Here is a 22,601-nt window from a genome sequence, read left to right on the forward strand (position 1 = left end):
TCAGAACTATAGCACTTGCTGTTTTCAGAGCCTTAAATGCTCTTCTATCCAATATCTACGTGGCTCTTCCATCACTTCCTTCCAACTGTTGCTTAAATATCACATTCTAAAGGAGACTTTTCCTGGGCACCTTATTTTTACCTTCAAACATGTCATATCATTGCTTCTCTGCTTTTTTTCCTTTGACACAATTATCTTGCATACTAAATACTTTGTTTATTTAGTTTATCATCTGTATCTTGTACTAAAGTGAAAATTCTATGAGGACAGGGATTGTTATCTGTTTGCTCATGTTCACTACTGCATGCTCAATACCTAGACCATGTCTGTTTCATAGTAAGTGTTCAACAAATACTTGAATGAATGAGTGAGTGAATGAATAGTTAAGATCATGAGGTTTGGATTTAGACAAACCTAGTTTCAAATCTCAGTTCAGCTGCTTACCAGCAGTATGACCTTGGGAAAATTTTACTGAACCTCAATTACTTGCATGACTCATAGGACCTCTGTAAGAATTTTAATCTGATAATCTATGTAAAACCTTCAGTATAGTTCTTGGCATATAGAAAGTATAAGTAACATAGAAAATAATACTTATAATATTTTCTAAAATGCATATTTGAAAATATAGAGGATGAAGTCTTAATCCATTTCCTGGATGAAGTTGAACATGGCATTCTTGAATGTAAAATGGGAAAATCCATGAACCAACAAAAGAACAACACAGGTTCTTGGGAATTACAATGTATCATCTGAGGGCCATGTCCATTTTGCCAGCTTAAACACCCCTTAGAATGATCTCTATAAGAAGAGATGAGGCTTCTTCAGACTCCAGCTATATTTAAAGCCAATTCATCTCTACACAGTCTTTGAACACCCTGACACAGCTCACCCATGATTCATGGAGACAAGCACCTCCATTGTTGCCTTAGTGAATATCCTGTCATTAAAGGAACCTTGAGAGGGGCCTGCCAGAAAATATTGTGAGCCTATGCTGGAATCTCATTAGGAGGCAGCTGTGAGGGCTCAAAATCATTACTTTTGTGGAATTTAAGTGATAGGATGTGGAAGTGGTGATACTATATCATCAGAATCTCATGGAGGTCTTATAAAAACACAAAATATCAAGCACCACCCCAGAAGTCTGGTCTAGGACCTAAGCAATTGCATTTCTAACAAGTTCCCAGTCAATGTGGTGCTGCTGTGGAGTGTACCCGACTCCCCTCACATGAAATCTTTGAGGCCAGCTCACATGCCTGCTGATCCACAGCGTCCAGCCGCATGACCCAGCTCACATCAGGATAATTACCTGCAGACTGCTCTGCTCTATCTCTGCCAGGCTGTTGCCCTCTGTCTTTTCAATCCCTTGAGTGTCTTCTTGTGCAATCTTTGGACCTTAAACTTGGCTTTGGGACTGATTCTTTCTAGTATTCCACCTTTGTTTTTCTCCAATGGAATCTGTCATGGCTGGCCCTCCAGGTTTTGTGACCCAGTTCATCTCAGTAGAAATGCTCACCCTTCCTCTAGCCCTGCAGGACCAAACTTCAACCCTGGCTACTTTTAGTTCTTCCTGTGTGGGCCAGACTCAGCCTTCAAACCCATGTAGTGAGGAGTCCAGCAGTTTGCCTCGAACGCAGGGTTGTTTTGCAGAGCTGTCACCTGCAGTTTGGGGAAGGAAAAGGCTGATTTCTCTTGGCAGATAGCTCATTCTGGCACTGAGTTAACCAAAGATTGGCCAGAGCTGCTTTTCTGTGGGTGGTGATGCCTTGGGGTACAACTGCTAAGGGATGTCCAACTCTGCCCTTAAGCCACCATTTGGAGAAAGAAGGAAGTGATCTAAAAAGAAAAGAAGAAAGAAGAGGAGGAGGAGAGAAGAAGAGGAGAGGGGAAGGGAGGGGCTGAGAGAAGAAGAGAGGAGAGGAGAGGAAAGAGGAGAGAAGAAGAGAGGAGAGGAGAGGAAAGAGGAGAGGAGGAAAGAGGAGAGGGGAGGGGAAGGGAGAGGAGGGGAGAGGAGGGAAGAGAGAGGAGAGAGGAGGGGAGAGGAGGGGAGAGGAGAGGAGGGGAGGGGAGGGGAGGGGAGGGGAGGGGAGAGGAGGGGAGGGGAGGGGAGGGGAGGGGAGGGGAGGGGAGGGGAGGGGAGGGGAGAGGAGAGGAGAGGAGAGGAGAGGAGAGGAGAGGAGAGGAGAGGAGAGGAGAGGAGAGGAGAGGAGAGGAGAGGAGAGGAGAGGAGAGGAGAGGAGAGGGAATCTAAAGCTGCAGCAATCTCTGAGGCCCTGCCCCAGCATTCCTACTTTATGGAGTACCCTGAAAGCAGGGCAGTAAGAAACAAAGAGGAGATGCTGCTCTGGCAGCTGTTCAGTTCCCTTTCAGGGTGTTCTGTAGATATCCTGACCCCCTTCCTCTAGCACCTGCCTGTGAGGGGTTAGCCAAGCCTGCAATCTACAGCCCCCTGGCCCACAGATGCTCTAATGCAGGGCTTTTAAACCTGGCCTCCACAGAGGTTTATCCACAGAGAAGATCTAAGAGTTGGATGCAAAAAATGCATCTTTGTCTTCACTAAACTCTAAGTTCAATTTCCTTCCATTCAGTGTAGCATTTTCTTCCATCATAAACATAAGCAACAACCCACAGTGGTATTAGCAGTACCTGTGACTTTGTTATCAAGAGAAGTCACATATGGTTGCTTATCACATTACAAAAGTCACAGCTATCTTCAAATAATATTTATGCTCATCACTGCTTCAAAATTACAGTCATAATGAGGCTGGCCACTAGATCTTGTTATTTAATATGTGTTAAAGAAGCACATATATCTCTATATCACAAATTCATTTTTAATGTTTTGACAACTGTATTTTAATATAAGTGTTCTTTTTACTCCTGTGTATTTTTTTTTATGAATTTACAAACATGGTTCTAAGAAGGGGTTCTATCAGCTTCATGAGCCTATTAAAGGGCTCTGTGGCACCCAACAGTCAAGAATCTCACCTCTTAGGAATTTTGTCTAGTTCTGTTCTGGGTACTGGATGCATATATCTACGTTGAGAGTGATACTGGGAAGGCTGAGTGTCATGGAATGCAATGAAAGGAACAAGTCTAGCTGCTAAAACTGCAAGCAGAACAGAGCAGAAACAGGTGTGGAGCTGACCATCACAGGGCAGGCCTCACTTCCTCTCCACTGCCACAGAAGCCCACCCTCCTTCCACTAGGAAGCTAAAATAGGTCTGCAACAAGTTAAAACTAATTCCCAAAACACAATATATACCACCAGATGGCACCATTGTATGGCATCAAAGATCTCCTACCATACAGGCTCTATTCCTAAACTGTGGTGCTTATAAGCCCCAATTAGTAACCTCAGAGGAGTGAAAGCACTATGGTGTCCCTCTCTTGTGCAATTTAAAGTGAAAGCAAAACTAAACTCTAAATGATTTTGCAAAATTCCAGTGACATATCTAGATTTCCTGATTTTGAAATTCTGGATAAGGTCTTTAAAGTTGAACTTTCCCTGAGCCCTTGATGTGCATTTAGTCTGCATATCAAAAAGCCTGGCACTGCCTACTGGTAAAGGGGTAACCAAGCCAAATCCTGCTCTGGACATCCACTGATCCCCAGCTCCCTTCCCCACCCCAGTCTCCAGTCACAGTGTGTTGGACACTGGCAAAAACCAGGATATCTGGTAACTACCTCTAGATTTCTGTAGACTAATGGACTTTGGAAAGCTCTGTGGATGCTGTCCCAACCAATTCACATGGCTCAAGCCAACCCAAGCATGGGCGGATCCCAAATTGTGATCTGGAAAATGAACAACCACTGAGGTGCACATAAAAGTCCACACAAGGAATTATACAAATGTTCTGGACAGATATAAAGTTGCCATGGAGCCTTACTTCTCTCTTCACCTTGCCCTTGGTCCCTAGCCTCTCCTGGCTACAAAGCCAAACTTCTGCCATCTTCCGGGCATCTATAGCTTATCCAGACAGTTCCCAACTTACAATGACTCAACTTACAAGTTTTTGACTTTATAATGGTGTGAAAGTGATACATATTCAGTGGAAAACATGCTTTGAATTTTTAATTTGGATTTTTTCCGAGGCTAGTGATATGCAGTGTCATACTCTCTTGTGATGCTGAACAGCGGCATGGAGCCCACAACTCCCAGTCAGCCTCGTGATCACGAGGCTAAACCACTGATACTCCACAGCATATTCATTATTAGGTGATTTTGCCCAACTGGAGGCTAATGTAAGTGTTCTGAGCATGTTTAAGGTAGGCTAGGGCAAGCTATGATATTCGTTTGGTAGGTTAGGTATATTACATGCTTTTCGACGTAGGGTATTTTCAACTTACGATGAGCTTATTGGGATACTACCCCATCATAAGCTGAGGAGCATCTGTATATCTTAGTATTTTTCTAGCAATTGTCTCTACAACCTTTCCTGCATGAGTTTCTGCCAGGCTTCATCAGACCTTCTACCTCACCAGCAGGGACCCAATACTCTGTACAAAGTAAAATCAAGAACTCTAGCTCTGCCAGGACTACTCTGCAGTGTCAGTTCTTTACCATAAGGAATTTTTCCCAATTCCAGTAATTCCCAGACTCCTGGGTGAACCCCCAGGGAACCCAGAGGTGGTGCAAAGTTAGACTTCCATGTCACCTAAGAAATATACCTTGACCAAGAAACTACACCATTTTCCTTATCTATCATCTATCTATCTATATCTATCTATCATCTATCTATCTATCTATCTATCTATCTATCTATCTATCTATCTATCTATCATCTATCTATCTATCTGTCTGTCTGTCTGTCTGTCTATCTATCTATCTATCTATCATCTATCATCTATCTATCTATCTATCATCTATCTATCTCTATCTATCTATCTATCTATCTATCTATCTATCTATCTATCTATCTATCTATCTATCTATCATCTATCTATCATCATCTATCTATCATCTATCTATCATCTATCTCTATCTATCTATCTATCTATCTATCTATCTATCTATCATCTATCTATCATCTATCTATCATCTATCTATCTATCATCTATCTATCTATTTATCTATCTATCTATATCTATCTATCTATCATCTATCTATATCTATCTATCATCTATATCTATCTATCTATCTATCTATCTATCTATCTATCTATCTATCTATCTATATCTATCTATCATCTATATCTATCTATCATCTATCTATCTGTCTATCTATCTATCTAATCTATCATCATTTATCTATCTATCATCTATCATCTATCTATCTATCATCATCATCTATATCTATCTATTTATCATCTATTTATCTACCTATCATCTATCTATCATCTATCTATCTATCATCTATCTATCTATCTATCTATCTATCTATCTATCTATCTATCTATCATCTATCTCTATCTATCTATCATCTATCTATCATCTATATCTATCTATCTATCATCTATCTATCTATATCTATCTATCTATCTATCTATCTATCTATCTATCTATCTATCTATCTATCTATATCATCTATCTATCTATCTATCATCTATCTATCATCTATCTATCTATCATCTATCTATCTATATCTATCTATATCTATCATCATTTATCTATCTATCTATTTATATCTATCATCATTTATATATCTATCTATCTATTTATCATGTATCTATCATGTATCTATATCTATCTATCTATCTATCTATCTATCTATCTATCTATCTATCTATCATCTATCTATCTATCTATCTATCATCTATCTATCTATCATGTATCTATCTATCATCTATCTATCTATCTATCTATCTATCTATCTATCTATCTATCTATCTATCTATCTATTTATCTATCTATAATCTATCTATCATCTATCTATATCTATCTATCTACCTATATCTATCTATCTATCATCTATTTATCTATCATCTATCTATATCTATCTATCATCTACCTACCTACCTATTTATCTATCTGTATTTTTTACTTTTTAGAGAGGGAGAGGGAGAGGGAGAGGGAGAGGGAGAGAGATAGAGATAGAGAGAGAGAGAGAGAGAGAGAGAGAGAGAGATCATTTTGTTGTTCCACTTATTTATTCATTCATTGGTTGATTCTTGTATATACCCTGACTTGGGATCAAACCTGCAAGCCTGGCATATTGAGACATAGGTCTAACCAACTGAGCTACCCAGCCGGGGAAAATCATTATCATTTTAGACCTGCTCCAGACAGCTTCTGATTCTGATACTTGCCTGCAGCTTGCCCATGTCAGCTTTTCAAACAATTAATGCACCAGATCCCATGAGATCCTCTGTATCTGAGTTTCATTGCTACTACCTCTGTACTCCAAATACTTGGTTCAGCCACCCTAGACCTGCCGTAGCAGTATTTACACTGGTAAATGAACATTTTACAAATGGAAAGTTCCTTGGCCTCTTTCTACCTGCCCAAGGCATCTTCATGGAGTCATGTAAGAAAGATATTCAGTAAACTAGAGAAGGATCCATCTGAACCCTGAAGGATATAAAGCAATTTCTGCCTTCCACTCAACACTATTTTAGTTTTCTACACTTTCTGTCCCACTGCCACCAAGTGCCAGGAAGTAATTCAGTTGGGATGAATTGTAGACTAGCGAGGTTGTAGCCTTCTTTCACACGAACCTGGACAAGGCTGACCTTTGGAGGGTTTGGATTAGAGTAGGTAGCAGGAGTGGTATCTTCCCTTTTCAACCTGGTGCCTGTAAGCCAGTTTGCTGCTCCTGTCCCATGTAGGCCACTATCATTCATTAGGAATGGAATGCCATCCCAAGCCTACACTTAGGCGCAATCTTCTCCCTTATAACTCTGTGCTTAACCATATCTTAAATTTTAAATTTTATTAACCAATGTCACCCCAATAAATTCAATAAAAAATAAAAGTACTTTACCAAGTACTTTTCATGATTACTATGTATCAGACATAATTCTAAGCCCTTTACATATAATACATTATTTACCCTTTAAAATAACTCTCTGACCTAGGTACTATTTTAATTTCCATTTTAGAGACAAGGAAACTGAGACACAGAGAAGTAGAGTAACTTGCTTGAGGTCAAATATCTGGTAAATGGCAGTGTCAGAGATCAGATGTAAAAAGCCTGGTTTCATAGTTCACTGGTGTAATTACTAATGCTATAGTCTGCTATGCCATGCAATGCCTCTGACAATACCCCTGACTTCCCTTTTAAGTTCCAGTCCACAGCTATTCTTTCATTTCATTCACTCCTACCCATTCTGGATATGTGCCTTGCTTATTGCTGCCCAGACACAAAGACTTCATGCAATTAGAGTCCCACGAGAACTAGTTGCCCCTTCAGGTGTAGCCAAGCTTCATAGATAGGATCCAAAGACAGACAAAGGCCAATGAAGGGCTGAACTGAAAACCCTGGCAGTGGGGAAGGAAAGACATGAGATACAAGAGAAATTTCTGAAGAAAAATCAGGATTGTGAGGTGTGAAGAAGAATAGGTCGAAGATCATCTGTAGGCTTTATTAAAGTTCATCTTCTGGCTTGGATAATTGAACAGGTGGATGGTGATGTCACTCACTGAGATGCAGGCACAGAAACAAGAGCAGGTTGGCTGAGAAGGGAGTAATAACAGCTGGCATCCATGGTGCATGCATCATTCAAGAAAGAAGGCAGACACTTATCAGTATGTTCACTTTACAGATGAGGTCATGTGAGCCTCTGACATTTGAAGTAACTTTCCCAAGGTCTTACAATGTGTAGCAGGGGCTGTCTACAGAACTCAGGTCTGTCTGACTCCAAACCTGCACTTTTAACCAGCTGAATAGAAGACAGTGTGTTTGTATTCAGACCCACTTCCATTTCTCTGCCTGCTATTTCAACCTTGGTTGTGTTTTTCTTCATGATTCCTGATTTGTTGCCTTTCTAGAGCCTTAATTTTGTCTTGAACTTTCACCATGGATGCCTACGTGGCAATAATTCTCAGTTTGTCTCTCTAATATTCTGTGTTTGAATAACTACACACCCCCACTGCCGCCCTCCCCACCCCATCATCCTCAAGCCCCCACTCCACCACTTTCCCTGCATACCACATCCAGACTCACGGCTAAACTGAATCTACAGGTTTTAAGACCCTTCTCTATATCTCACCCACCACTGAGTCTCCATCACTGAATTCTTCTTTTCCAGGCTAGCCCTGTAATGAATGTCAGGGTTCTGACTCAGTTTGTCCCTTGAAACTTTGTGTCTGTCAGGAAATTATCTAATTTAACGGTCTGTGTGCATGTGAGTATATATAAGGCAGGGATTGGTTCCACAAAGGGGGAGCCCTACTGGCATTTAACGGCAGAAAGCTAGACATCCCAAATATGATGGACAGTCTCATACAGTGAACAATGATCTGTATTCTGCCAACTCTTGAATACTACCTCCATCCAGTTATTCATACAGGTTAAAAAAAAAAAAATCTGGCCCTGCCAGTGTGGCTCAGTGGTTGAGCATCGACCCATGAACCTGGAGGTCACAGTTTGATACATGATCAGGGCACATGCCTGGGTTGTGGGCTCAATCCCCAGTAGAGGACGTGCAGGAGGCAGCCAATCAATGACTCTCTCATTGATGTTTCTATCTCTCCCTCTCCCTTCCTCTTTCTGAAATCAATAAAAAAACCACACATACAAAAAATTTGTTTTAATCTGTTTATAATGATCTGTGAATAGAACATAACTCTGCTTTATACATAAACACAAAGTATTTTTTATGGTTTTAGTATATGCGGAAATTTCCAAGAATACAACTACCATGTAAATTGAAGGGAAATTATCCTTTGTTTTGTTCATAACTCTCCCAAGAGTTGTTTAACCTTTCTGAAGAGCAAGTTGCCAACAGTAATGCTGCTTACGGTGATTGAATCACTAACGAAATACTCCTGTACGGGTTTGCATTTGTAGTGTTTGCGATCATGGTGTTTCTATATATATATAGGTGCAAGTTTCTGCCTGTTTCCTTAGGACTTCTAGTATGGTATGGCCTGAACCTTTACATATGGACAGATGGATTCATGGTTAATTATGAAAACTTTCCTTTTATTTCCCCTTTACACTACAGTTAGGTCTCTTTCTCTTTCTCTCAAATATGAAAAATTATGTGTGTGTGTGTGTGTGTGTGTGTTATATTAGGTACATTATATTATCCACAACTTTTCTTGTTTTATTTCAGGGTAGTAAAGGTGTAACAAAATATTTGTTTAAAATGCAAGCACTTATTGAAGTGCTCAATGCTATTTCAAGTTCTTTATATGTATATCTAACTTAATCCTCTTAAAAAACAAATTGAAAGAGAGATTATTTTTACTTTTATTTTGCAGATGAAAAAACTTAGATACAGAGAGGTTAAGTAATTTGCTAAAGGTCACACAACTAGTAAGTGATAGAGCAGCAATCCCAACCCAAATCTGTTTGACTCCAAATGGAATACACATTTGGCTGTTGGCATATGCAGTAGATTATCTGTAATGTATTCTTATTATTGTTAGAATAAGCTCAGGATGATTCTAAGGGAAATATATTCCAAACTTTTTTGAGGATTCTTATAAAAATATAGATATTGTCAGGAAAGTTAGAAACAATCATGCATACATTTGGGTATATTTGTTTACCACACATGCAGCCAATCAAATTATTTTAGTCAAATTTAATGGTATCTTATTCCTTAATTTTTTCTTATACCCAACCAGATTGTATAATGCCTAAAAGAAGATCTATGCCAGCCATACTTTCTACTTAAAATATAAGGTATATTATAGGACACTGAATGTGACAATGGAACCAAACACGTTGAATCTGGACTATCCTGGAAAATTCCTACCCCATCAGAAACTAATCACATTAATAGTACTTGGTGACTATTAACTTCGATAGCCAAACCTTTATTGTCCTTAAATAACAAGATATATTGGGTGAAAATGCCCATCACATACCTGCCTTATTCAGAGAAATTGGCCATTCATCTTGCCTTGTGTAGACGCACCTTCAATGGTTTTCCATATCTCCACGCAGAATTGTAGACCTCATGTTCAAGCATCTCTGAATTCCATCACAAGATGGCAGCATTCTCCAAGCTTTGAGTATCATAAAAGGCCAGCTTTGTTTAATGCCCTTTTTTCATGAGTCATAGGTCAAATTAACCACCTCTCCTGACACCAGAAGAATGCCCAGATGTTCTCCATGCTACAATTTCAGGAAAGGTAACTTGTGTTTGACAACTTGTTGGCATTTTAACAATAACTTTAAGCCTGTTCCAGTATAGTTGGATCTCCTCTGTTCAGTTCAAATACTCATTGAGCACATATTATGTCACAAACGCCATGCTATATTTTGGGGGTACAGAGATGAAACTGATCAGGCTTGGTTCTTAAGAAAAGAACAGTCTAGTTGGGGAGACTTATGCCTAAACAAAAAAAAAATATTACATGGCAATATTCTAAGCACTGTGATGGTGTAAGCACTGGATGGGACACCCACTTCAATCTGGAGGCTCAAGGAAGTCCTTCAGGAGCAGGTGACACTGAAAGCTGAATCTTGAATAATGGGCAGGGAGTAGCCAGGAAGAATATGGGAGAGGGGATTTCAAAATGAGGAAATAGAGCAGAAATCTCACAAAAGCCTGGTGTATGCTGGGGAACTAGATGAGAGATGTTGAACACAATGAGAGAATATGGTATGAGGTATGGGGGTAGATAGAGGTCAAGTGAAGGAATGCAATAGTAATGTCATGACCAAGAACCCATATATAGAGCCAACTACTTCCTGAGATAAGAGCATCATGATTTTACCTCAAGAAGGAATGATCTCTTCATTTCTCACAGTCCTATGGTACAGTTCAAAATTATATTGGCAAACATTTATTGAGCCTCTACTAAGTACTGAAGTAGTGAGCACTGTGCTAACAGTTACTACATACATTGCTTTGTTTCATATGAACAATAATTCTATGAGATTATGCTATTATTGTCTTCATTTTACAGATGAGGAAACCTAAGTTCAGAGAGGTTAAATGACTTGTTCATTATCACACAGCTAACAAGTGATGGAGCAGGGATTTGAAAAGTAGACACATGTTTTAAGTATAGAGGAAGTACAGGGAGGGGGGTAGTCACTAATAATGTTAGTAGGCATGGGTTGAGAGTGACAAGGAAGACTTTCTGGCAGCGGTAATGACTAAGCTGTGTGTAGCAAAATTAATAATAATAATAATAGTAAAATACTTAATATTTTTGATTAAGCACTATCTGCTAGACTCTGTGCTGAGTATTTTATAAGTATCACCTTAATCCTTACAACAGCCCTATTATTATCCCCATTTATATATAAGAACACTGAGGCACAGAGAAGTTAGCCAGCTTGCCCAAGGTCACTTGGTGAGTAAGTGGCTGAGCCTAGTGGAGCCAGAAGGCCTTGAATGGGAAACATGAGTGGGGACATTTTAGGCAGAGGAAAAAGCAGTGGATCATGAACCAGCATGGAAGGTTGGGAACTTGGGGCAACTTGGAATTGCTGGACCGCAAAGGAGGGTGCTAAGAGGTCAGGACCCTGAGGCTGGAGAGGCCTATGGGAACCATATTGTGAAGGGTCTTAGATGCCCTGTAGACAGCTTGGAATTGACATGCAAGGAGCAGGAGGTGTACAAGAGAGTTATAATCAGTAGAGAAACCTAATCGTACTGATTCAATGATTGCCTTCCTTTCGTTAACTCTTTTATGCAACTAACTCATTCTGTAAAACAGACAACACTCCAAAGCTTGTAACTTTTCTAAATGTGCATAATTTTACTTCTTTCTGTTCTATTTCCAGATGCCTCTATGACAGCTATCCTCTAAGCCATTGGTTCTCACAGTGAGGTCCCTGGATGACCACCAGCAGCAGCCTCAGCTGGAAACTTGTTAGAAATGCAGTTTCTCCAACCCTATCCAGGACCTACTGAACCACAAACTTAGGAAGGATGGCCTGGTAACTTATGTTTTAACAAGCCTCCAGATGATTCTGAGGTGCACTAACACTTAAAAACCACTGTCTTACACTACTGCTTCAAAATCGTGCTTTGTGATTTCTTTCTTCTCCCAACTCCTTGAGTTCAGGAACCATGCCTTCTCTTTTATCACCCTGCTGGCCAACACCATGCGTATCTCAGCTCTGACACAGACTAGCTGTATGTAGTCCCTTATTATTTTTCTTTTTTTTTAAAAAAAAATATATCTTTATTGATTTCAGAGAGAGGAAAGGAGATGGAGAGAGAGATAAAAACATCAATGATGAGAGAGTCATTGATCAGCTGCCTCCTGCACATCCCCGACTGGGAATCGAGGCCGCAACCCAGGCATGCACCCCGACTGGGAATCGAACCCCTATCACCTGGATCCTAGGTCGACACTCAACCGCTGAGCCACGCCCAGCCGGGCAGTCCCTTATTATTTCTATGCCTCAGTTTAATCATTGTAAAATGGGAATAATAATAATAATACCTACTTCATTCAGTTAGTGTATCAAAAGAGTTAATGCAAATAAAGCTACCAGGACAGCTCTTCCTGACTCATATTAAGTACTCAGTTTTATATATTATTAGTTATACCTGCATTAAATAAATACTTGTGAAGTTATTTTAAAAGAGTAGGTTTAAATAAAGAGAGGAGAGAATAAGAAAAGGCAAATGGGATAACAAGCCAGAGAAAAGGAGAAAAGAAAATCTGTTTTAGACAGATTCAGCTCACTCATTCCAGAAGTCTGGCTATAAGGAGTCAGAGAGGGAGAAAGGGGAAAGGGAAAGAGGCAAAATAGGCCTGCTCTCATTATATGAAATGTCCAGAAGAGGCAAATCTATAGAAACAGAAAGTGGTTACAATGGGTTTGGGGAATGGGAATGGAGTGTGACTTCTTGTAGGCATGGGGATTTCTTTGAGGAGTGGGTGATAAAATTGTTTTGAAATTAGATAGTAGTGATGGTTGCACAATTTTGTGAATATACTCAAAACCACTGAATTGTATCCTTAAAAGGGTAATTTTGTGGTATGTGAATTATATTTTAATTTTTGAAATCTGTTTAAAATACAACAAATAGTCCTGGTTATGTGAGAAGTCAAGACTTTTGCCTTTTTCTTCTGTTAAGCCCCAGGAATCTAGGTACAGAGCAGGTGCAGAACTGAAACTAAGAAAGTCTTGTGGCTGAATTTTTGTTCTAATTTATTTCCTTGCCACATAGCAGCACCCAAATCATTTCCTGTGTCATTACTTCTAAAGACATAAAAAAGTCTGATGCTTTCATTAAGACTCACCATATCAATGGCATAAAATTAAATTGCAAGAGAAGGGCATAACTTATATTGTAATAAAAGTGCAACCCCAGACTGTCACCTAATAGGGAATCTCACAAATATATGCATCACATGCTTGAGTTCAACATGGATGAAAATATCAACCCTCTTTTTTTATAATTCCTCAGGCAACATAACCTGGTCAAATAGGGTTGGAAGGTCTGATTATATCCCCAAAGGTCCCAAAACCACTTACTTTTTCCTCCCAGCTTTTAATTTCCAAGAAAATTATTCAATGATTATGTTACTGAGTGATAAAAACAGCCTTACACTTTTATAATACAGTGTGTATGAATCAAAACTTGGGGGCTTTTGAGGTTAAAATATATGCCCAACCTTGTTAATTGTGTGAGAGAAGCCAATTTACTTTATTTTATTTTTAACAATTTTATTTTTGTTTAAAATATTACAGATGTCCCTTTTGCTCCCCAATGACCCATTCCACCTTGTCCCATCTCTGTCCCCAGTCCCTCTCCCCACCATTGTCTGCATCCTTGGGTTGTGCATATATGCATATAAATTCTTTAGTCACTCTTTCCCCATCCACCCATCCATCCTCCTCCATCCCTCTGACATTCGTCAATCTCATCTGTGCTTCCATGTCATTGAATCTATTCTGTTCATCAGTTTATTAAGTTCTTTAGATTCCACGTATAAGAGAGATCGTGTGATGTTTGTCTTTCTCTGTCAGGCTTATTTCACTTAGCATAATTTCCCCTAGGTCGATCCATACTGTCCCAAAGGGTACGAGATTCTTCTTCTTTACAGCTGCGTAGTATTCCATGGTGTAAATGTCCCACAGCTTTTTATCCACTCATCTACTGATGGGCACTTGGGCTGTTTCCAGATCTTAGCTATTGCAAACTGTGCTGCTATGAACATCGGGGTACATATATTCTTTCTGATTAGTGTTTCAGGATCCTTAGGATACATTCCTAAGAGTGGAATCACTGGGTCAAAAGGCAGCTCCATTTCTAATTTTCTGAGGAACCTCCATACTGCTTTCCATAGTGGCTGCACCAGTCTGCATTCCCACTAGCAGTATACTAGGGTTGCCCTTTCTCCACACCCTCGCCAGCACATGTCGTTTGTTGATTTGTTGATGGCAGCTATTCTAACAGGTGTGAAGTGACACCTCATTGTGGTTTTAATTTGCATCTCTCTGATGATTAGCGACATTGAGCATTTTCTCATGTGTCTCTTGCCATCTGTATGTCCTTTTTGGAGAAGTGTCTATTCAAGTCCTTTGCTGAGTGCTATGAGGTCTTTGTACACTTTGGAAATTAGCCCCTTGTCAGATACATCCTTGGCAAATATGTTTTCCCAGACTTTGGGGTTCCTTTGTATTTTGAGGCTGTTTTCTTTTGCTGTGCAGAAGCTTTTTAGTTTGATGTAGTCCCATATGTTTATTTTTTCTTTTGTTTCTCTTACCCTAGGAGATGTATCAGTGAAAAGTCCACCACATGGGATGTCTGTGACTTTACTGCCTATGTTTTCTTTCAGGATTTTTATGGTTTCATGACTTACATTTAAGTCTTTTATCCATTTTGAGTTTATTTTTGTGTATGGTGAAAGTTGCTTGTCTAGTTTCATTTTTTTGCATGTATCTGTCCAATTTTCCCAGCACCACTTATTGAAGAGACTGTCTTTACTCCATTGGATACTCTTGCCTCCTTTGTCAAATATTAACTGACCATAATGGCGTGGGTCTATTTCTGGGGTTTCTGTTCTGTTCCATTGATCTATATGCCTGTTGTTGTACCAATACCAGGCCGTTTTGATTACAGTGGCTTTGTAATACAGTTTGAAGTCCAGTAATGTGATCCCTCTGATTCTGTTCTTTTTTCTCAAGATGGCTGCAGCTATTCGGGGTCTTTTTTGGTTCCATATAAATTTTTGAAATGTTTGTTCTAGGTCTGTGAAATATGCTATTGGTATTTTGATAGGAATTGCATTGAATTTATAAATTGCTTTGGGTAGTATGGACATTTTAATGTTATTAATTCTTCCAATCCATGAGCATGGTATATTCTTCCACTTGTTTAAATCTTCCTCTATTTCTTTTTTCAGTGTCACATAGTTTTCTGAGTACAGGTCTTTTACATCCTTGGTTAAGTTTATTCCTAGGTATCTTATTTTTTTAGTTGCAATGGTAAATGGTATTGCTTTTTCGTTTCTTTCTCTGAAAGTTCATTGTTGGTGTATAAGAATGCCATTGATTTCCGGATGTTGATTTTGTATCCAGCTACCTTGCCAAATTCGTTTATCAGATCTAGTAGTACTTTGATGGAGTCTTTAGGGTTTTCTATGTACAATATGATGTCATCTGCAAATAATGACAGTTTTACTTCCTCCTTTCCAATTTGGATACCTTTTATGTTTTCTTCCTGTCTGATGGCTATGGCGAGGACTTCCAGTACTATGTTGAATAAGAGTGGTGAAAGTGGACATACCTGTCTTGTTCCTGTTTTTAATGGTAATGGTTTTAGTTTTTGCCCATTGAGTATGATGTTGGCTGTAGGTCTGTTATATATGGCCTTTATTATGTTGAGGTATGCTCCCTCTATTCCCACTTTGCTGAGAGTTTTTATCAGAAATGGGTGCTGGATTTTGTCGAATGCTTTTTCTGCATCTATTGATATGATCATATGATTTTTGTCCTTCATTTTGTTTATGTGATGTAGCACATTAATTGATTTGTGGATGTTGTACCAGCCTTGCATGCCTGGAATAAATCCAACTTGGTCATGATGTATGATCTTTTTAATGTATTGCTGGATCCGGTTTGCTAGTATTTTAGTGAGGATTTTAGCATCTATGTTCATCAGGGATATTGGCCTGTAATTTTCTTTCTTTGTAGCATCTTTATCTGGTTTTATCTGGCCTCATAAAAAGAGTTTGGAAGTTTTCCCTCCTCTTGAATTTTCTGGAATAGTTTGAATAGAATAGGTGTTAATTCTTCTTTGAATGTTTGGTAAAACTCGCCTGTAAATCCATCTGGTCCAGGACTTTTGTTTGCTGGGAGTTTTTTTATTACTGCTTCAATTTCATTAGTTGTTATCGGCCTATTCAGGTTTTCTCCCTCTTCTTGATTCAGCTTTGGAAGATTGTATGCTTCTAGGAATTTGTCCATTTCCACCATGTTGTCCAATTTGTTTGCATATAGTTGCTCATAATATTTCTTACAATCCTTTGTATTTCTGTTGGGTAAGTTGTTATATCGCCTCTTTCATTTCTGATTTTACTTATTTGGGTCTTCTCTCTTTGTTTCTTAGTGAGTCTGGCTAAAGGTGCATCAATCTTATTTACCTTTTCAAAGAATCAGCTCTTGGTTTCATTGATTTTTTGTATTTTTTTTACCCTTTGTGTCATTAATTTCTGCTCTGATTTTTATTATTTCCTTCCTTCTACTTCCTCGAGGCTTTTCTTGCTGTTCTCGTTCTAGTTCTTTTAGTTGTGTTAGATGGTTCATCAGATCTTTTTCTTGTTTCTTGAGATAGGCTTGTAATGCTATGAATTTTCCTCTCAGGACTGCTTTTGCCGTGTCCCATAGGTTTTGGGTTGTTGTCTGTTCATTTTTGTTACTTTCTCCAATTTGTTTTATTAAAGATAGTTTAAACATGGCTGTTTTATAGAACCTCTCTGTGACAAGATTGCTTACTGTCAAGAGAGTTCTACTAGGAAAAATCTGAGACAAAATTAATAAGCAAGAAGCAATGAATGCTGGTAGAAGTAATTTAAACCAAGGCAAAGGTGAGGACGTATGTACAGTGGTTATAGGAAAAGGTGCCACAGACCTAACCTTATTAGATCTCAAATTCCAAAATAAAGAGTATGAATCTGTATAGTACAAGGATTAAGCATGCAGAATCTAGAATTAGACTGCCCGGGTTTAAATATTGACTCTATTCTCTGTTGTCCTGACTTTCTTCACACATTAGTCTATTTATTTATTTCATAGTACTCTCCACAATCTTTATTGTTATGACCTAACTCCCACTAGATTATAAATTCTATTAATAAGGTAGGAGGCCATGTCTGGCTTCACATATTTGTAGAATGAAATGTAACTTTAACCTCTGTGTCCCTAAGCAACTTGCCTCCCTAACTCTTGGGTTTTTTATCCATCAAGTGGAAATGGTTGTAATACCCACTTAATAGTGTTATTGAGAGAACTCTACATAAAAGTACAGTGCTTGGCATCTAGCAAGAGCTCAAAAATGCTACCTATTATAATAATAATAAAGGTGAATTTCTAGATAAGCAGTAAGCAAATACTGGAAAAGGCAACTCAATAGGCTAGAGTCCTTTCTTTAAAAATGATATTTCATTTGTTTAAAAATTTTTCTGAAACAACCCTAGCAAAATGCTAATGCATAATTTATGGGTCATGAATACTTTGGTGTTTTTAATATTATTCTCTACATCTTTATATGTGTGGTAGTTTTAAAACATGGTTTCAAAACCTTTAAGACATTTTACAGATAGATGGGGTCACTATCCCCTCTTTTTTATTTTACTTTATTTTTCATTTTCTATTATGGTTGACATTCAGCATTATTTTATATTATTTTCAGGTGTACAACATAGTGGTCAGACAATTATATAATTTACAAAGTCATCCCCCAATAGTTCTCATAACCACATGCCACCATACATAGTTATGACAATATTATTAACTATATTCCCTATGCTGTACTATACATTGCCATAACTATTTTGTAACTACCAATTTATACTTCTGAATCCCTTCGCCATTTTCACCCATTTCCCCAACCCCACTCCCATCTGGCAACCCTCAGTTTGTTCTCTGTATCTATGAGTCTGCTTCTGTTTTGTTTGTTCATTTATTTTGTTCTTTAGATTCCACATAGAACTGAAATAATATGATATTTATCTTTCTCTGTCTGACTTATTTTACTTAGTATAATACCCTCTAGGTCCATCCATGTTGTCACAAATGGTAAGACTTTGTTCTTTTTGAATGGTCAAGTAATAATCCATTGTATATATGTACCACTTCTTTATACCCTCATCTACTTATCAACACTAGGGCTGCTTACATATCTTGGCTATTGTAAATAATGATGGGGGTGCATCATTATCTTTTTAAATTAGTGCTTTGAATTTCTTCAAATATTTACCCACAAGGGGAATTTCTGGAGCATAAGGTACTTGTGTTTTCAATTTTTGATGAACTTCTGTACTGTCCTCCAGAGGAACTGCACCAATTTGCAATCCTACCAGCAGTGCACAAGGGTTCCCTTTTCTCCACATCCTCACCAACACTTGTTTGTTGATTTATTGATGGTAGGTGTGAGGTGGTAGATAGCTCATTGTGGTTTTAATTTATGTATCTCTGACGATTAGTGACATTAAGCATCTTTTCATATGTCTATGGCCATCTGTATGTCCTCTTTGGAGAAGTGTCTATTAAGGTCCTTTGCCCATTTTTTAATTAGCTTGTTTGTGTTTTGGGGGGTGTTGAATTTTGTAAGTTCTTTATAAATTTTGGATATTGACTACTCATCAGATGTATCATTGGTGAGTATCTTCTTCTATTCAGTAGGTTCTCTTTTTGTTTTATTGGTTTCCTTTGCTGTGCAAAAACTTTTTAGTTTTATGTAGTTCCATTTTGTTTGTTTTGTTTCCTTTACTCAAGGATATATATCAGGAAAAAATATTACTAAGAACAATGTCAGAGAGTTTCGCCTATTTTTTTTCTTCTAGTTTTATGGTTTTGAGTGTTACATTTAAGTCCTTAATACATTTTGAGTTTATTCTTGTATATGGTGTAAGAGATGTTTTGTTTTCATTTTGTGCATTTGTCTGTCCAATTTTCCCAGCACCATTTATTGAATAGACTGTCTTTACCCCATTGTATATTGTTGTTTTCTACTAATTGATCATATATGCCTGGGTTTATTTCTGGGCTCTATATTCTGTTCCATTGATCTATGTGTCTGTTTTCATGCCAGTACCATGCTGTTTTGATTACTATAGACTTATAATATACTGTAGTTTGATATCAGGTTTCATTATACCTCCAACCTTGTTCTTTTTTCTTAAGACTGCTGTGGCTATTTGGGGGTCTTTTTTGATTCCATATAAATTTTAGCATTATTTGTTCTAGTTCTGTGAAAAATGCCATTGGTATTTTGATAGAGATTGTATTGAATTTATAGATTGTTTGTGGTAGTATGGACATTTTAATGTTATTTCTACCTATCCATGAGCACAATGTATGCTTCCATTTATTTGTACCTTTTTAAATTTTTTTCTTCATGTCTTACAATTTTCCAATTACAAGTTTTTTGTCTCCTTGGGTAATTTATTCCTAGGTATTTTATCTTGATACAGTTATAAATGGGATTGTTTTCTTATTTTCTCCTTTTGATAGTTCATTATTAGTGTATAAAAATACAACTGATTTCTGAATATTGATTTGTGTCCTGTTACTTTACTGAATTCGTTTGTCAGTTCTAGTAGTTTTGTTGTGGAATCTTTAGGGTTCTCTCGTATAGTTTCATTTCATCTACAAATAATGACATCTTTACTTATTCCTTTTCAATGGGTTGCCTTTTCTTTCTCTTATATTGCTGTGGTTACAACTTTCACTATTGTGTTGAATAAAAGTGGGGAAAGTGTTTTCCTTCTAATTTCAGGGAAAATGCTTTTACTTTTCCTCATAAAGTATGATGTTACCTGTGGCTTTGTCATATGTGGCCTTTTATTATGATGAGATATCTTCCCTCTATTCCCAGTTTGCTGAGAGATTATCATAAATGTGTGTTGGGTTTTGTCAAATGCTTTTTCTGCATCTATCAATATGATCATGCGATTTTTATCCTTCATTTTCTTTATATGGTGTATAGCATTAATTGATTTGCAGTTATTGAACCAAATTTTCATCCTAGTAATAAATTCCACTTGATCATGGTGTAAGATCTTTTTAATGTATTGCTGAATTTATTTCCTAATATTTTGTTAAGGATTTTTGCATCTATGTTCATCTTGGATATTAGCCTATAATTTCCTTGTATAATAATGTCTTTATCTGATTTTGAATTAGGGTAACAATGTCCTTGTAATATGATCTTAGGAGCCTTCTTTTCTCTTTAATTTTTCGGAATAGTTTGAGAACAATAAGTGTTAATTCTTTTTTGAATGTTTGGTAAAATTCACCTGTGAAACCATCCAGCTCAGAACTTTTGTTTGCTGGAACTATTTTGATTACTGATTCATTTTTCTTGGTAGTAATTTGTCTGTATAGATTTTCTGTTTCTTCTTCATTCAGTCTTGGAAGATTGCATGTTTGTAGAATGTATCCATTTCATCCAGGTTGTCCAATTTGTTGGCATATATTTGTTCATAATATTTTCTTACAATCCTTTGTATTTCTTTGGTGTCAGTTGTCACTTTCCCTCTTTCATTTCTGATTTTATTTATTTAGGTCCTCTCTCTTTTCTTCTTGATGAGTCTGGCTAAATTTTTATCAATTTTAATTATCTTTTAAAGGAACCAGCTTTTGATTTTATAGATCTTTTGTATTGTGTTTGGATTTTTTTAGACTCTACTTTGTTTTTCTGCTCTGATCTTTATTATTTCCTTCCTTCTACTCACTTTGTGCTTTGTATGCTGTTACTTTTCTAGTTCCTTTAAATATGAAGTTAGATCATTTCTTATTTCTTGAGGTAGGCCTGTATTGCTCTGAATTTACCTCTCAGGACTGCTTTCCCTGTATCCCAGATTTTGTGTCGTTCTGTTTTCATTTTCATTTGTCTCAAGGTATCATTTTATTTCTTTCTTGATCTCATTGTTAACTCATTCATTGCTTAGTAGCATGTTATTTGGCCACCATGTGTTTGTGTGTTTTTTAGGTTTTTTTTTCTTGTAATTGATTTCTAGTTTCATACCATTGTGGTCAGAGAAAATGTTTAATATAATTTTAATCCTCTTATTTATTAAGATTTGTTTTGTGACCTGACATGTGGTCTCTCTTGAAAAGTGTTCCATGTGCACTTGAAAGAATGTATATTCTGCTGCTTTGGGATGAAAAGCTCTAAAAATATTAATTGAATCCTCCTGGCCTAATGTGTCATTTAAGACCTCTGTTTCCTTGTTGATGTTCTGTCTGGAAGATCTATATATTGATGTCAAAGGGTGTTAAAGTCCCTACTATGGCTGTGTCACTGTTGATCTCCCCATTTATGTCCATTAATATTTGCTTTATATATTTAGGTGCTCCTATGTTGGGTGCATAAATGTTTACAAGGATTATATCCTCTTGTTGGATTGATCCCTTTATCACTATGTAATGTTTTTCTTTGTCTCTTATAGCCTTTGTTTTAAGGTCTATTTTGTGTGATATCACAAAATATCACAAAATATTGCTACTCCAGCTTTATTTTATTTCCATTTGCATGAAATATCCTTTTCTATCCCTTTACTTTCAATCTGTGTGTGTCTTTTGATCTGAAGTGGGTCTCTTATAGATAGCAAATCTATGGGTCTTGTTTTCTTATCCATTCAGCTACTCATGTCTTCTGATTGGGGCTTTCCATCATTTTACATTTAAAGTGATTATTGATAGGTACATATTTATTAGCTTTTTATTATTCATATTTATTCTCTTTCTTTTCCTTCTTCTTAAATAAGTCCCTTTAACATTTCTTGTAATACTGATTTGGTAGTGATGAGCTCCTTTAGCTTTTTCTTGCCTGGGAAGCTCTTTATCTCTCTTTCAATTTTAAACCATTGCCTTTCTGGGTAGAGGGGTCTTGTCTGTAGATCCCTACTTTTCATCACTGAATAGTTTGTGCCAATTTCTTCTGGCCTGAAATGTTTCTGTTGAGAAATCAAGTGACAGTCTTATGGGAGCTCTCTTGTAGGTAACTGTCTTTTTCTTGCTGCTTTTAAGATTCTCTTTGTCTTTAAATTTTTCCATTTCAATTATAATGTGTCTTGCTGTGGGCTTCTTTGGGTTCATCTTGTTTGGGACTCTCTGTGCTTCCTGGAATTATATATCTTTTTCTTTCACCAGCTTATTATTTCATCAAGAAGGTTCTTAATCTCTTGATTTCTCTCTTCTCCTTTTGGTACCCTTATAATGCAAATATTGTTACGCTTCCTGTTGTCCCAGAGGTCTCTTAAACTATCCTCATTTTTTCTTTTTTAATTCTTTTTTTTTTTTACTTTTCTGATCTGGTGTTTTCTGCTACCTTGTTTTCCAAATT

Source organism: Miniopterus schreibersii, assembly GCF_964146895.1.
Source record: "Miniopterus schreibersii genome assembly, chromosome: X".
NCBI lineage: Eukaryota > Metazoa > Chordata > Mammalia > Chiroptera > Miniopteridae > Miniopterus > Miniopterus schreibersii.